The sequence below is a fragment of the Zingiber officinale genome, chromosome 7B, assembly GCF_018446385.1.
Source record: "Zingiber officinale cultivar Zhangliang chromosome 7B, Zo_v1.1, whole genome shotgun sequence".
Taxonomy (NCBI): Eukaryota; Viridiplantae; Streptophyta; class Magnoliopsida; order Zingiberales; family Zingiberaceae; genus Zingiber; species Zingiber officinale.
This window is the reverse complement of record NC_055999.1, coordinates 87484270-87499586: the sequence shown is the minus strand read 5'-3', so window position 1 is coordinate 87499586 and position 15317 is coordinate 87484270. Positions and strand designations below refer to the sequence as shown.

The 15317-nt window shown below is 36.5% G+C and overlaps 3 long non-coding RNA genes across 3 annotated transcripts; all 3 read left to right on the top strand.

Moving 5' to 3' along the window:
- The first annotated feature begins 6754 nt into the window (after positions 1–6754).
- On the top strand, positions 6755–7554 carry LOC122003906. Its single transcript, XR_006118152.1, has 3 exons — positions 6755–6873; positions 6987–7273; positions 7414–7554. It is a non-coding gene; the product is annotated as an uncharacterized LOC122003906 (long non-coding RNA).
- An 88-nt stretch (positions 7555–7642) lies between these two features.
- On the top strand, positions 7643–9242 carry LOC122003905. The gene is made up of 3 exons (XR_006118151.1): positions 7643–7664; positions 7730–7856; positions 9108–9242. It is a non-coding gene; the product is annotated as an uncharacterized LOC122003905 (long non-coding RNA).
- Positions 9243–9305: 63 nt separating this feature from the next.
- Positions 9306–9640, top strand: LOC122003904. The gene is made up of 2 exons (XR_006118150.1): positions 9306–9381; positions 9508–9640. It is a non-coding gene; the product is annotated as an uncharacterized LOC122003904 (long non-coding RNA).
- Positions 9641–15317: the final 5677 nt, after the last annotated feature.

Below are 15317 nucleotides of genomic sequence, written 5' to 3'. Positions count from 1 at the left end.
AATCTAAAAAAAATAGTTTGAAGAATTTAAATTCTATTTAGATAAATTCTATTCATAATACTATAAATCTTTAAAATTCAAAATTAAATTCTAAAAAGTCAGGAAATAAATCTATAAATCTAAACAATATTAATTCAATTGTAAATAATAAAAAAAACAAAACTAAATATTAAAATTAATTATAATAAAGTATCCTTTAATTACGAAATAACTCTAAAAATTTAAAATTAAATCTTAAAATTTAAAATAAAATACTAAAAATCAAGAAAATAAATCCATAAATTTTAACAAGTTAAGTCTAAACTTAAGAAATCCTCAATTAAAAAATATAATCGAATTCCATTTAATTATAGAACAAAATCAATTAATTCAAAAATTAATCTAAAAATACAAAATTAAATAAAAAAATTATTCAAAATTAATTACTGTAACTCAAGAAAATAAATTTATAAATTTTAATAAGTCGAATCCAAATTTAAAATATCTGAATTAAATTATTATAATAATTTACCTTATAATTATGAAACTAATTAACAAAATTCTACCTAATGAAATAATAAAATTAATATAAAATATAAGGTGTCAAAGTAGGTTATCACATTCATAGCTTCACATGAAATTTATCAAATGAAGAATTTGATACATCTTTATAAATCAATTAATGATTATTTGATTTGATTGACACATGTATAATTGTCATGGACATGAATATGCTTAATTAATTATTTTTATTGATAAATGTTATATCATTCATGTTAGTATTTTATTAATTTCTTAATCTAGAATGACTAGATAGGAAAAAGATAGTTTGATTTATCCAACATAGTACTAGATTGGGGCAAGATGATAGTACGCTAGAGAAGCTTGGTCTAGGTAGTTAAGTGGGCATAAGAAGTATCTTATTTAGTTTACTTAGCTAAGTGAAACTAATTGAAGCTACCTCACCACATATAGAATATTTAGACCAAGGTTTTTCAATACGTATGTTAAATATATAATTTCTTAAAAGTCTTTGTCTAAGAAAGTGGTCATTGCTTTCATATGCAAGAAGGTCTTTGTGCTAGAAGTTAATTTTTAAAATGTATATTTAACTGATTGATAGTTAAACCTAAATCAAACACAAGGTCAAACAATCTATAAAATTGCAAATTAAATTTTAAATCAAGTAAAATTGTCTAAGCATCTCACCAAACTCATAAGAATACCATGAATGATTGTTTTAACACACTTGAAACTGGTGAGATGATAAGGACACTTAAATTGAAAATACTTTGAAAAAGTTTTTTAAATGTATAGATTATTTTTTAAAAAATATTTAATGCCTAGATTTATGTTGATGCACAGACATAAGCATTCTGAACTCCAAGTAGTACCCTATGCATCTCATACAATTTTAAGTGTCTTTCATACACAAGCAAGGTAATTCTAGTGTGCTTGTGAGATGCTCTGGCTGAAACCTAGGGGTACATTCTTTCTAGGGGGTAGAGACCTAGGTTAAGGCCAAATTTTGAAATACTAATAAAATTTGAATTTTAAAAATATTTTCTCTAGAAGTTAAAAAGAACTTGAAAGCATTTTTGAAAAGTAAAAATCCTAGTCTATTAAGCATGTTCATCATACAAACCAAAACAAAGTGTTTATAGATAGCATGTCAATCATATACAATGCATAGGAATGTATATAGTCTGATCAAGTCTGATCATCGTTAGTAGGTGGTGGTAGTGGTCGCTCAGGGGCCCGCAGAGTCTGAAGGATCTGCTCAAGTCTGGTAGTCATATCATCCCGGAGAGCAGTCATCTCCGCCCGGAGTGCGCTGAAACCATCCAAGACGCACCGCTGTAACTGTGCAGAGGACTCCTCAAGACGAGTGAGTCAATCCTTGACGGACGGTGAAGTCGAGGGTTGGGTCGAGGTCGAGGGTTGTGCTGGAGAAGGAGGATGCTCAAAGATCTCTACATCCATAAGCTCTAACTGTTAGAGTGTATACTAAAAGTCTAGTTTTTTTGTAAACATTTATTTTGAAATAAGAATCACATTGGTCAAATGTCTACATTTATACTAAGTGTAGTTGTCTATTTAATTTATATTGTAGAAAACATGGTGTGAGGAGACAGACAAAATTCATGTTATCAGTTCCTTATAAATTATAAACAGTTGCTCACAACCAAGATGGAATGGGAAAAACCATTGGAGTGGTTGTAGTGTAATTAGGTATTAGTTTATCTTGATTAATAAATTACACTAGTACACTATGAGTGTATTGAGCAGGACCATTTGAGGTAGTTTCTTTTTATACTGACTATATAAAATAACAAAACCTATGTTATTATGGAAGTGTGTACTCTTAATCATGATATAATAACAAGCATGTATATTTAATATTTATTTCTTTAATTTATCAAAGGGTGTGATTTAGCTCGTTAAATCAATAGGCCCGATAAGTTGAGAAATGATATTATTTATATGGCGTGTTGTTGATTATAGAATGAAACTGTGTCCTAGTAATCCAGGTTGATGATGCCCCCTTGAGGCGCTCATAAGGATTGTCATGTAAACCCTGTAGGTGGACTTCGTCCGACATGACGATAAGGTTGAGTGGTACTACTCTTGGAGCTAGATATTAATTAAGTGAGTTGTCAGTAACTCATTTAATTAGTGGGCATTCAATATCTTAAACACAGGGAGACTAACACACTTATAATAAGAAGGAACCCATATTGTAATATGGGATTGGTGCGGTAGTGCAATAATAGTTCTTTAGTTGCATGAATTATTATTGATGAACTTGAGTTATGTGTTCGGGGCGAACATGGGAAGCTCAATCTCATCGGGAGACCAAAATCAAAACCTCCTCTAGGCCCCTATTGTAGCCTCTTATATAAAGCCTTATATCCACGCAAAGCCTAGCTTCTTAAGGCTCAAGCTAGGGTTGGCGAAGCCTTGCTTGGAGACCAAGCAAGGGGTTAGCCAAGCTAAGCTTGGAGCCCAAGCTAGGGTTGGCCAAGCCTTTCTTGGTGCCCAAGCAAGGGGTCGGCCACACCATGAAGAGAAGGAAGTTTTATTTTGTAAAATCTTTCCTTTTATAGAGATCTATAAAAAGGATTTAAAAGGATGATTTTAATATAAAACTTTCCTTTTTTAGATTGGTCATAAAAGGAAATAAAAGGGAGTTTTTATTTTGTTAAAAACTTTCCTTTTATGTACGTTTTAAAAGAGAGTTTTAAATTTTAAAATCTTTCCTTTTATAAATTTCTACAAAGGAATAAAAGAGAGATTGGAAATCTTTCCTTATTTGTAGTTATCTATAATGTGAAAGAAAGATTTTAATTTTTGATAAAACTTTCCTTTTGTAACCATGTTTTATTTTAAATCTTATCTTTTATAGATATCCATAAAAGGATTTAAAAGAGAGAGATTTTAATTTATAAAACATTCCTTTTATAACTATCCAGAAAAGGGATTTTAAAAGAGAGATTTTAATTTTGTTTAAAATCTTTCCTTGCTTAGAGAATAAGCATGTGGCCGGCCATGTCATAGGTAAGAAAGGAAGTTTTATTTTTTGTTACAAAACTTTCCTTTTTTGCCAAGACCAAGGAATATAAAAGAGAAGGAGGGGGTGCCTCACCCGAGAACATATCTTCTATTCCTCTCTATTCTTCCTTGGTGGTCGGCCCTTGCTCTTTCTCTCTTCTCCTTTGTTTTCCCTCTTGGTGGCCGACGGCATCTTGGTGTGGAGATCTCTTGGTGACCGGTTGCTTGAAGGAGAAGAAGAAGAGAAGGAAGCTCTCTTGTCTAGCATCCCTTGGAGGAAAGTTGGTGGTCGGATCTTGGAAGCTTTGGAAGAAGCTTGGGTGGACTACCTCTTGGAAGATCGTCGCCCACACGACGTTCAAGAGAAGGAGAGGAATACAATAGAAGATCAAGAGGTCCATAAGCTATGAAAGGTATAACTAGTTATTAGTTTCCGCATCATAACTAGTGCATCCTTTTGTATAGATCTTGTAAAACCAAACACAAGAGGTTATCGGTTTTAAGTTATCATTTTTGTTATCGATTTTATTTTTTGATTTCATGTTTCGATAATGTGTTTCTATTGAGGTCTCTATAGTTAAACCTTATTTACTGTAAGAAGTTAAATATCCAATTTCTCTGTGAGGCTTTGTCTAGGAAGTGGTGGATGATCCCATACCCAAGAAGGCCTAGTGCCTCGCCATGTTTAACCTGGAAGCTGATCTTAGAAATAAATATTTGATAACTTTTGTAATATTGTTTAACTTAGGAAGATCACATCGGTTGAACTTGGAGTAAGAATATTAAGTTTCGTTCCCAATCCAAGTTTAACTTCTAAAGGGAAATTTGGATTAATAATGTTAAGCATCGTTTGCAATCCAAATTTAACTTTAGTAGAGCACATGGGTAGCTAGGATAGTTCTATGCTTGTACAAATTTTTGTACAGGGGAATTAGGACGGTATTCCGAATAGCAACCAACACTAACCACTCCTCTCCCTCGGTTGGGACATAAAACTCATCTCCTGCGGCTGGAGCTGCTCCCTCGACTGGAACAACATCCTCAGTTGGAGCAAAAAACTCATCATCGACTGGAACAGCTGGCTGCGGCCGACCTCTCTAGGCTAGAATCCCCTAAGTAGTAATGTTTATATGTGCTAAGGCTAACAGACGCTGACCGAACTCGTTACATGGACTAAGGGAAGTAACCTTCCCTTGGGTCGTGTCTATCTCTAAGGTCAAAAAAATATATGTCAAGATATGACAATAAGACATGTGGACCTCGAGTCTAGTGAATAGACCGGATGCACGTATAATGTTATGAAACATATGTAATGCTATATCTATATCTAAATGTTGGTAGAGGGCATACAAAAAGGAGTGAGAAGGTCGCATCGTCGGAACGTTCCGAGATGCGATAGGCAAAATGTAGGCAATCAGGACCCGATACATGATATAGTCCTGGACCCTAAGAGAGAATGACCTGAAGTCAGTCACTACATGTGGTCTCTCCTCCCTAAAAAGATATATATAGATAGTATCTAAGGTAATATGGGAGTAAACTCCCCAAATGCCAGGTCGCTACTAGGGTAACACAAAAATAAACATGTGGATGGCCTAAGTCCTAGACTAGTGCAAAAGAGGGTGGGAGAAAATTAAAAATCCTTTCCACCAACTCTGGTGGAGTAAGTCAGATCATCTACTCTATCTCAGTTGTTATAAAATTGAGCACACAAGTCATGATTAACTGCATAGCTGCAGTAAACCAGCTTATCTAGCTGGTAATGCTCAATCATCTGGGTAATAGGAGTACAATATTTAGAAAAAAAGGATCTACTCAAATATCTACACTTTAATGGAGAAAATATATGCCTAATGAAGTCTAGCCTATGCTACTCAGTAGGGAATCTAGCATCGGTGGATAGGGTACTACTAGAAGCAGGGTCTATGTTCTGTCTTTTCCTATTTTTATACACGCACACATAAAAAAAATGCACAGAAAATAAATATAGAAGCGGTATAATGAAATGGGGTATATCTAGGAGGCATCTTGAGGTGTTAATGGGGTTGAAGGGGAGAAAGTCGGGTTGAAAGGGCACCTCGGCATGACTAGAATCATGAAAAAATGCGGGCAAAAGAGTCTTTGTTCGCTAGAAAAATCGGTGTTGAGGGCGCCCTCAATCGCATGGAGGGCGCCCTCAATACGTTATGGGAGGCGCTGTTGGAATGTATACTATAAGCCTAGCTTTTGTTTAAACATCTTTTTTTAGATATTTTGAAATGAGAATCACTTTGGTCAAATGTTTACATTTTATATTTATATATGTGTCGATGCAGTTGTCCATTTAATTTATATTGTAGATAACATGGTATGTGGTGCCACACAGAAGATCATGTTATCGGTTCCTTATAAATTATAAATAGTAGCTCACAACCAAGATGGATAGGGACAAATCATTGGAACGATTGTAGTGTAATTTGGTATTAGTTTGTCTTGACTATAAAATTGCACTAGTACACTATGTGTGTATTGAGTAGGAGCATTTGAGGTTGTTCGATTTATACTGACTGCATAAAAGAAGAGAACCTCTATTATTATGGATGTGCGTACTCTTAATCCCGATATAATAACAAACACCACTACAAGAAAAACCCTCATAGACATCGGTGGAACATCGGTTTTATGCAAAAAATGATGTCTTTGAGTATTTTACACCGGATTTTCCAAAAACCGGTGTCTATAAGTACAGATTTTCACTCATAGACATCGGTTTTTTAAGACGATGTCTATGAGTGCCCTTTTTTCGTTAATAGACACCGATTTTAACAACAGTTTTTAAACCCCGGTGTCTATAATAAAATAAAATAATTTAATTTTCCCACCAATACATAGCCAAAATTTACAACATTTCACTCTTCCCTCTAAACCTAAACCTATATCGCGCTGTCCACCACTTTCCTCCTCGACGCTGGCCATCCGACTATCTCTCTCACTCTCATCTCCCTCTTTCCCTTCCTAGATCGATGCACAACACAGCTTGCCTTGTGTTTGACTGAGGACGCAGAGGGTAGCAGCGTAGGCGGCTTGACCCATGGAGGATGAGGTGATAGAGTTGCATTCCATCCCCCCGACGTCGCCATGGCCGCAGATCTGGAGAGAGGGCAGTTTGTGGTTGTTGTACTCTTCCTTTGCTGCAGTATGATCCTAGGACTCCAGTCAATCGCAGCAGAGAGGCCTCTTGGGTCTTCAACGGCGCAGGCAGGAAGCAACCGCAGTGATTGCATGGAAGACGACAAGCCTCCTCTCCTCGGTCGCCTTGTGAATTCTCTCCCCAAGAATGGCTCTCACTCGCACGCTTGGCCAGTATGAAACCCTTTCCCTTCTTCTCTCAACCAAATCATGTTCTTTTTTTCCTTTTTTTTCCTGTTTTTTCTGCTTTGGTTTGAGATTGGAAGTTTGCAAATTTGGGGTGGCAGGAACTGGAGCTAGGGTGGAGGGTTGTGCTCGGATCCACAATCACTTTCGCAGGATCCGCTCTCGGGAGCGTCGGGGGAGTGGGGGGAGGCGGCATCTTTGTGCCCATGTTTACTGGATTTTTTTTTCTTTTGTAAATAGGTTTTCTTAGTTACAACTTACAAGTCTGGTAGCATCATCACAAGCGCTCTTAAAAAACACAAAATGTCGTGCTTTGGATGTTGCGAAGAGAATGATAATAATTGAACTGCTGCCAGTGGTGGTCCTTATGTTGCAAGCCATTCAGCTGGTAAGGATACCTAAAATGGCCACTAGAGTTTTTTTATTCCAAATTAAGTCTTCTTCCATTTCAACTGGATGACTAAATCTATTTTAGAGGTATCATTAGCAATTTTTTAGTTCTAATGAATATGGATGCCTATTTTGCAGGAAATGATGGAGCCTATCTTTCTGCCAATACTCCTTCTAAGGGTGCCCAAACTATTAAGCCACAACCTATTGCAGTCCCAGCTATTCTTGTTGACGAGATAAGGGAGATCACAAAAAAATTTGGTGATGAAGCTTTGATTTGGGAGGGTTCAGTTGGTAGAGTGTATTTTGGTGTCCTAAAGAATGAGAGAAGTACAGCTGTAAAAAAATTAGATTCAAGCAAGCAGCAAGACCAAGAGTTTTTGGCACAGGTTTTAGTCATACTTAGTTTAACCTTATTAGTTGGGGTGTCATGCTCATATGAACAATTTTACAGGTTTCCATGGTGTCACGGCTGAAGCATGAGAATGTCATGGAATTGGTTGGTTACAGTGTTGAAGGAAATCTCCGTCTGTTAGCATATGAGTTTGCTACAATGGGGTCTCTCCATGACATTCTTCATGGTATGAACTTTTCTTAGGCAAACTTATCCATTATTGCAACCATGTTATTACAATGGCACATTGATTAAAATCAAGTATTAGAAAACATATACAAACAATATATGATTGGTCACTTGACTGCATAATTTATATAAAGGACACAACACATGTGGACATATATGTCACCAAAATATTTAAACCAATCAACTGCATAGTTTATATAAGGAACACAGATACATGTGGACATCTATGGCGTCAAAATTTTAAAGTTAATTATGTTGATGAGAGTATGTGGCAATGTGTATGAAAATATTTAAGCGTACATCTGTTACAAAACATATCCTATGATAAAACCTAAGTAATCCGTTTAAAATAAATTTTCACATCTACCACCCTTATGTCATTTTAATCAAGCTAAGTAAACTAGAAATTTTCACATCTATCACATAGCACACTAAAAATCAACATACTGTCTCTGGCAGTTTAAGATTCCCCTTTTCCATTAAGGAGAGCCTCATCCTTTGCCTTTGTCAATTGTCATTTGACAACTTGTAATTTTTGCAATGGATCTTATGCAATACTATTTTACCACATGATAATATCCATAACAATGTTTAATACAAACTGAACCTAAGTTCATCAATTAAACAGAGGGAACCATGTGCTGTTCTTTCCTTTGTATGCTTATTGAACAGGTAAATGTTCGTCTTAAGTTAATGTTAGGGATTGAAAATAAGTGGCTAAGTTGCTTTTTCATGGGAGCAGGACTGCTGGCTTTTGTCTATATTTCTCACCAACATGTACAACCTATGAAGTACAAAGAAATGTGCGCATTAAAGAATTTAGTAGAATTATTCAAGGAACACAGAAAACTATAATTAATTAAATGTTATTTTGAATTTGTTTTCTAATATCCTAGTACAACCAATTGTGTGTGGCTCATCTCATGACCATTCCAACTGTTGGAAGATGTTTATCATTTATATGTCACATTAAATCCTTCTTTCTCCCTGTGATAGATAGTAAAACATCTATATGGTCAGATAGCCCAAAATCATTTATGTTTATTTTACTCCTGAACTAAATGATAAAATAGATTCGCAGAGCGAAGCAATAGATGAGATTTTATCATCATTATGTTGATGCTCTATACTATGATTTCATGTATCAAGCTTGCCTAGAGAGTTCTAAAGTGACAATGGATTCAGAAGATTAGCACTTCAAGTAATTTATTTAAAAGTAGCAAACAGTGATGTCTATAATTATACACAGGACGAAAAGGAGTTAAAGGAGCACAACCAGGACCAGTGTTGTCATGGCTCCAAAGAGTTAAAATTGTTGTCGGAGCAGCAAAAGGATTGGAATACCTGCATGAGAAAGCCCAGCCTCATATCATTCACTGTGATATAAAGTCAAGTAATGTTTTACTCTTTGATGATGATGTTGCAAAAAATAGCTGATTTTGAAATGGCAGAGTTGGATGCACTTCTACATGAAATGGGCATTGCAAATAAAGATAGTAATACTGCACAAAATGAGACAGCTGGTAATGTCTTCTTTCACATAATTAGTTTATTTTTGATAGATAGTAAATTTTAATTCACTTGAGTTGCTTCATACATATGAAGTGATTGTTTAATGTGTGTTGAATTTGTTTATCCTTGTTATGCAGACAAGAAGCAACTGGAGCAAAGTAGTGAAGGGGAGAAGAAAGAAAGTGTTGGTGCTCCTTCAGAGAACAAAATCTTAAAGAAGAAGAAATCCAAGAAAGAAAAATCATCAAAGGAACAGGAAGAGCATGATCAGAAATAGGAGAAAGGAGACATTGAAGCTGAAGTGGCAGATGTATCTGCAGTTGATGTAAAGGAAAGGATAAAGAAGGTGGCCTCCATGAGGAAGAAGAAATCAAGCAAAGAGATGGATGCCGAACAGTTGAATAAAAGGGCTTCTTACTTAAGCAGTAGGTTAATTGGTACCTCAACTGGCCAATTGTAAGAAGAATATTTGTGTAATTTGTGGATACGGATTTAATGTGTACAATACCTATTATCTTTTTATGTTATAAGAATAATATTTGTGCTGGTTACATGGATATTGATTTGTTTGTATAATATCAGTTTTTCACTGTTTCGGAAATTGAATCCGTGTCGTTAAACAATACTGATATTACATCGGTTTTCCACCCCTGCTAAAACTGGTGTCATTAACTAATATTACATCGGTTTTATACCGTTGCTGAAACAGTGTCGTTAAGTGATACTATATCGGTTCATAACCGATTCGAAAACCGGTGTCATTAAGTGATACTACACCGGTTTTAACCCGATGTCTAAAATGGCAGACCTTTTACATCGCCTTCATAGACATCGGTCAAAAATGTAATAGACAGCGGTGGAAAACCGATGTCTATGAGGGTTTTTGTTGTAGTGCACATATACTTAGTATTTATTTCTTTAACTTATCAATGGGGTGAGATTTATTCGTTAAATCAATAGGCCCGATAAGTTGGGAGATAGTACCATTTATATGGTGTGTTGTTGATTATAAAAGAAAAATGTGTCCTCTTTATTTAGGTTGATGATGTCCCCTTGAGAAGCTCATAAGGATTATCATGTAAACCCTACAGGTGGACTTAGTCCGACATGATAATAAAGTTGAGTGGTACTACTCTTGGAGTCAAATGTTAATTAAGTGAGTTATCAGTAACTCATTTAATTAACGGACATACGATATCTTAAACACAGGGAGATTGACGCACTCATGATAAGTAGGAGCCCATATTGTAATATAAGATTGGTACGGTAGTTCAATAATGACCCTTTAGTGGTATGACTTATTATTGATGAACTTGAGTTGGATGTTCGGGTCGAACACAGGAAGCTCAAGTCCATCAGGAGGCCAAAACCAATTCCTCCTCTCAGTCCCTGTTGTAGCCTCTATAAAGCCTCGCATTCACCCATTTCCTTTTTGCTTCCTACCCAAGAAAGGAGCTGACCACATCCTTGCTTGGTGCCCAAGCAAGGGGCCGACCAAGCCTTGCTTGTTGCCCAAGCATAGGGCCAGCCAAGTCTTGCTAGTGCCCAAGCAAGGGGTCGGCCACAATAAAAAGAAAAAATAGGAAAAAGGAAAAAAAAAAAAAGGGGAGATCTTTTTTTCTCAACAGAATTCTAAAAAAATTTGTTAATTTTTCTCCTTTTTTATCTGGCGCCAAGGATTATAAAAGGAGAGGAGGCTGTGCCATAAAAAAAGTGAAGTGATAAGGTTTTCTCCACAACTAAAAACCCTCTCCTTTTCTTTCCTCTAGGGACGGCGCCCAAAACCCCTCCCTTTATTTCCTCTAGGGCTGGCGTCCCATCCCTTTCTTCCTCCCTTTCTTCCCTCTAGGGTCGATGCCCCATCTCCCCTTGGTGGCCGGGGCTTGAAGGAGAAGAAAAAGAAGAGAAGAAGCACCTAGGTGGTCGGCGGTTTGGAGGAAAAGAAGAAGAAGGAGGCGCCCCTTTTGCTTTGCATTCTTTGGTGGTAGGCAGCTTGGAAAGGAAGAAGAGGTTCAGGTGTTTTGTCTTGGTAGATCGTCACCCACACGACGTCCAAGAAGAGGAGAGGAATACGGCAGAAGATCAAGAGGTCTTTAGCTACGAAGAAAGGTACAACTAGTTCTTTAATTCCGCTGCGTAATTGGTTTTGTTTTCTTCGTGTCGATTTTGGATATCGATTTGAATACCAACACAAGAGGCCAGCGATCTTGTGCTTTGATCAAGGTGCGCTTTGATCAATCAAGATCTTGCTTGATTGATCAAACACATGTTTGATCGAGCATGTGAGTTGCTAGGAAAGGTTCTGTGCTTGTACAAAATTTTTGTAAAGGGGATTTTGAAACAGAACGGAATTCCAGCGCCAACAAGTGGTATCAAAGCAAGTTTTCTGGTTTTGTGTGATTGGTTTTCGATTGAATTATGCACTGTTCATATATAATTTAGGCAGGATAATGGTAGGATATGCAAAATAGATTAACTTTGTGGTTGCAGGCATCATAGTTCCAACTATTATGGCCTATTGTGTTTGTATGTGATTTGAACCCTCGGGCATGTCGAGGGTATTTTGTGTGTGCATGATTGTAATTATTAAATACAGCCGGAGCTGTATTAGTTTATTTTACATTTTGTTCGATCTAGATTACATGTACATTCCTTCGTGGAATATATGATCGATAAATGTAATTTTTTATTTCTTATTGTTGCGGCTTGCTATGCGCGGTGCTACTTTGAGGACCGGAGGCGCGGCAAAGAAGGAAGCAAGATAGATGCGACAACATAAACCCTATGGCCGGCGACTAGGTTTTTTCCTCCTCACATGGCTAGGGTTGGTGGCATACGGAGGACAGCGATGGATGAGGTCATAATAGTTGGACATTTATTTTCATATTTATTGCCTTTATATGATGTGTTTGTGTGCTTGTGTGCATGTGCGATGTGTGCGCATGTTAAAATTCCTCGATTTTAAATAACTAAGTGGGAGAGGAATTATTTAAATAAATTTCACGGTCTCCATTACTGGTTTGTAAGTGATGCACACAAACTTGCACGTTGGTTTTAAGTGCCTTCCTCTATATCGGATGAGTTTGTTTGCAGATCACTAGATCAAACTTCCTCTATGGATGATTATAGGAAATTATTTAGGTTTGTGTGATCTTTTCCATCTGAAGGGGTACAATTCTAGTTAATGGACAAAGTATCAAGTAATGGTATACACTTAGGTGCATTTAATAGTATCCTCCCCATCGGAGTCACTACTATTATTTGTGTGACCGAAGACAAATCAACTATTAATTTTATTTGTCATAAAGTTAGGTTGACAGGATAATAAAATTAATGGGTAAAACCTCCTCTTACAAATGTTTGAATTAGTATACGTCCACACTACCATGGCATACGAAATTCACGGTGTTTTGAGGTGTTGGTAAATTTAAATTATATTGTTCGAGGAATCAATATTATTTTAAATGTTAAAGTTTTGACCAAATATTTTATTTTGTGATTCTCAGGATTTCAAAATAGTTTTCAATCCTCTTGCTGTTATTTTAAAAGAAAACAAACTTACTAGTCCCAATTGTTGAAAATGGTTTTCAATCCTCAGCCTTTTTTCATTTTTAACAATGTTAGAAGACTACAAGCACACATTAATTGTTGAAAAATAATACAACTGGAAGCCAGTAATGAGAGGCGACCAAAATAGTCAATCAAGTTGCCCTCAAGGTTCATATTCTATACCGCATCAGCCTTCATAGGTTAATCCTAATGCTTCTGTCACATGTCATTGTTATGGCAAACAAGGACTCAAGGCTAACCAATGTAGAAAACCTGCTCCTCTTAATCAAAAACGAAAAATAAATCTATTGATCAAGGAAGACATGCAAAAAAAGACCGAAGCAATTGGTGGCCCGGTATATGATGCGTATGATAAGGTGATTTATGGTGACCTCCAAGAGACATTGATCATTTATAAGAGTCTATTGACTCCTAAGGGAGATTCAGAGAAAAATTGGTAGAAAATCAATATTTTTCACACTACTTGCACTATTGTTATGACGTCTCCAATTTTTTTTAAACATGCGAGCGCCACGACTCACATTTGCACTTACAACCATTTCATATTCTCAAATTGAATAAAGTACTTAGTTCATAAGCAAATAACTACAAGAGACTTTAAAGCTTATTCTGCGAAAGGAACATGTAGCTAATGCAGAAACTAAACTGGAAGGTCTTCGGATTGTACTGCCATTATCCCGAGATGGATCACTAGTCATTGCCTCCTGCCCTATTCGTCTCACTACATGAAATAGTCAAAATCTGTGAGTCGAGAGACTCAGCATATTCCAAACCCTATTATACAATAATTAGCGTTTATAACCTAGTGTATTGAGGGAAACACATGTTAGCTAACTTAGGACCTAACTACTGACACATCATGAACATAAGCATAGGCGTTGGCATAAGCATAAAAGCATAAAATAAACATAATCATGAGCATATACATAAGCATATGTATAAGCATACTAGCATGGCATAAACATACATAAGAATAGATTTAATCTTGAGCATATACATAAGCATAGGCATAAGTATACTAGCATGGCATAAACATACACGTAAGAATAGACTTAATCATGAGCATATACATAAGCATAGGTATAAGCATACTAGCATGGCGTAAACATACACATAAGAATAGACTTAATCATGAGCATATACATAAGCATAGGCATAAGTATACTAGCATGATATAAACATACACGTAAGAATAGACTTAATCATTAGCTTATACATAAGCATAGGCATAAACATACACATAAGAATAGACTTAATCATAAGCATATATATAAGCATAGGCAAAAGCATACTAGCATGGCATAAACATACACGTAAGAATAAACTTAATCATGAGCATATACATAAACATACATATAAGAATAGACTTAATCAAGAGCATGTACATATACAGTCATAAATATAGCCATGTAGGGTTGGTGAGCTCCTAGGATAAGGTCACTAGTCACACTCAATACTCCTAGGGTTGGGTGAGCTCTCAGGCTAAGGGCACTGGTCAGACCGACCACATAGGGTTTGGTGAGCACCCGGGCAAAGGACACCGGTCACACTCGACCTTGTAGATTTGGAGAGCTCCTGGGCTAAGGACATCGGTCACACTCGACCAAGTAGATTTAGTGAGCTCCCGAGCTAAAGACATAGGTCACACTCAACCACATAAGATTTGGTGAGCTCCTGAGCTAAGGTCACCGGTTGCCCTCAACCACATAAGATTTGGTGAGCTCTCGGGCTATGGTCATCGGTCGCATTCTACCACATAGATTTGGTGAGCTCCCGGGCAAAGGTCACCGGTCACACTTGACCATGTAGATTTGGTGAGCTCCCAGGCTAAGGACACAGATCACACTCAACCACGTTTATTACATGAGCATGGGCATAAGCATAAACATAAACTTGAAGATAACAAATTCCCTATCATAATTACAATAACATGGACATACACATGAACATGAACATAAGAGCATAGATGTGAGCATAAACATACACAGGTATAAATATAAACACGAAGATAACCATGATTACATACCTAGACATGCAATCACAACATAAGCATGAACAGAAACATGTACGAAAACATAAACATGACTACTACATAAGCATGGCATAATCGTAAATCTAAACTTAGGAATGCAATTTCATAACATAAGCTAAGGCATTGACTTGTGCATCAACTGTTGGTGCAGCGGAGCCAGCAAGAGGGGAGGGGTGAATTGCCTGCAAATCAAAAATACCCTCCTCAAACTTTCAACTCAAAAATAAAAGCAACTATTAAATAAAATAGAGCAGAATAATAGAAAAGAAAGAAGACTCAGCGATTTTGACTTAGTTACAACCAAGAAGGTTGTTAATCCAAGGCGGTTGGAAAGTGCACTAGAAA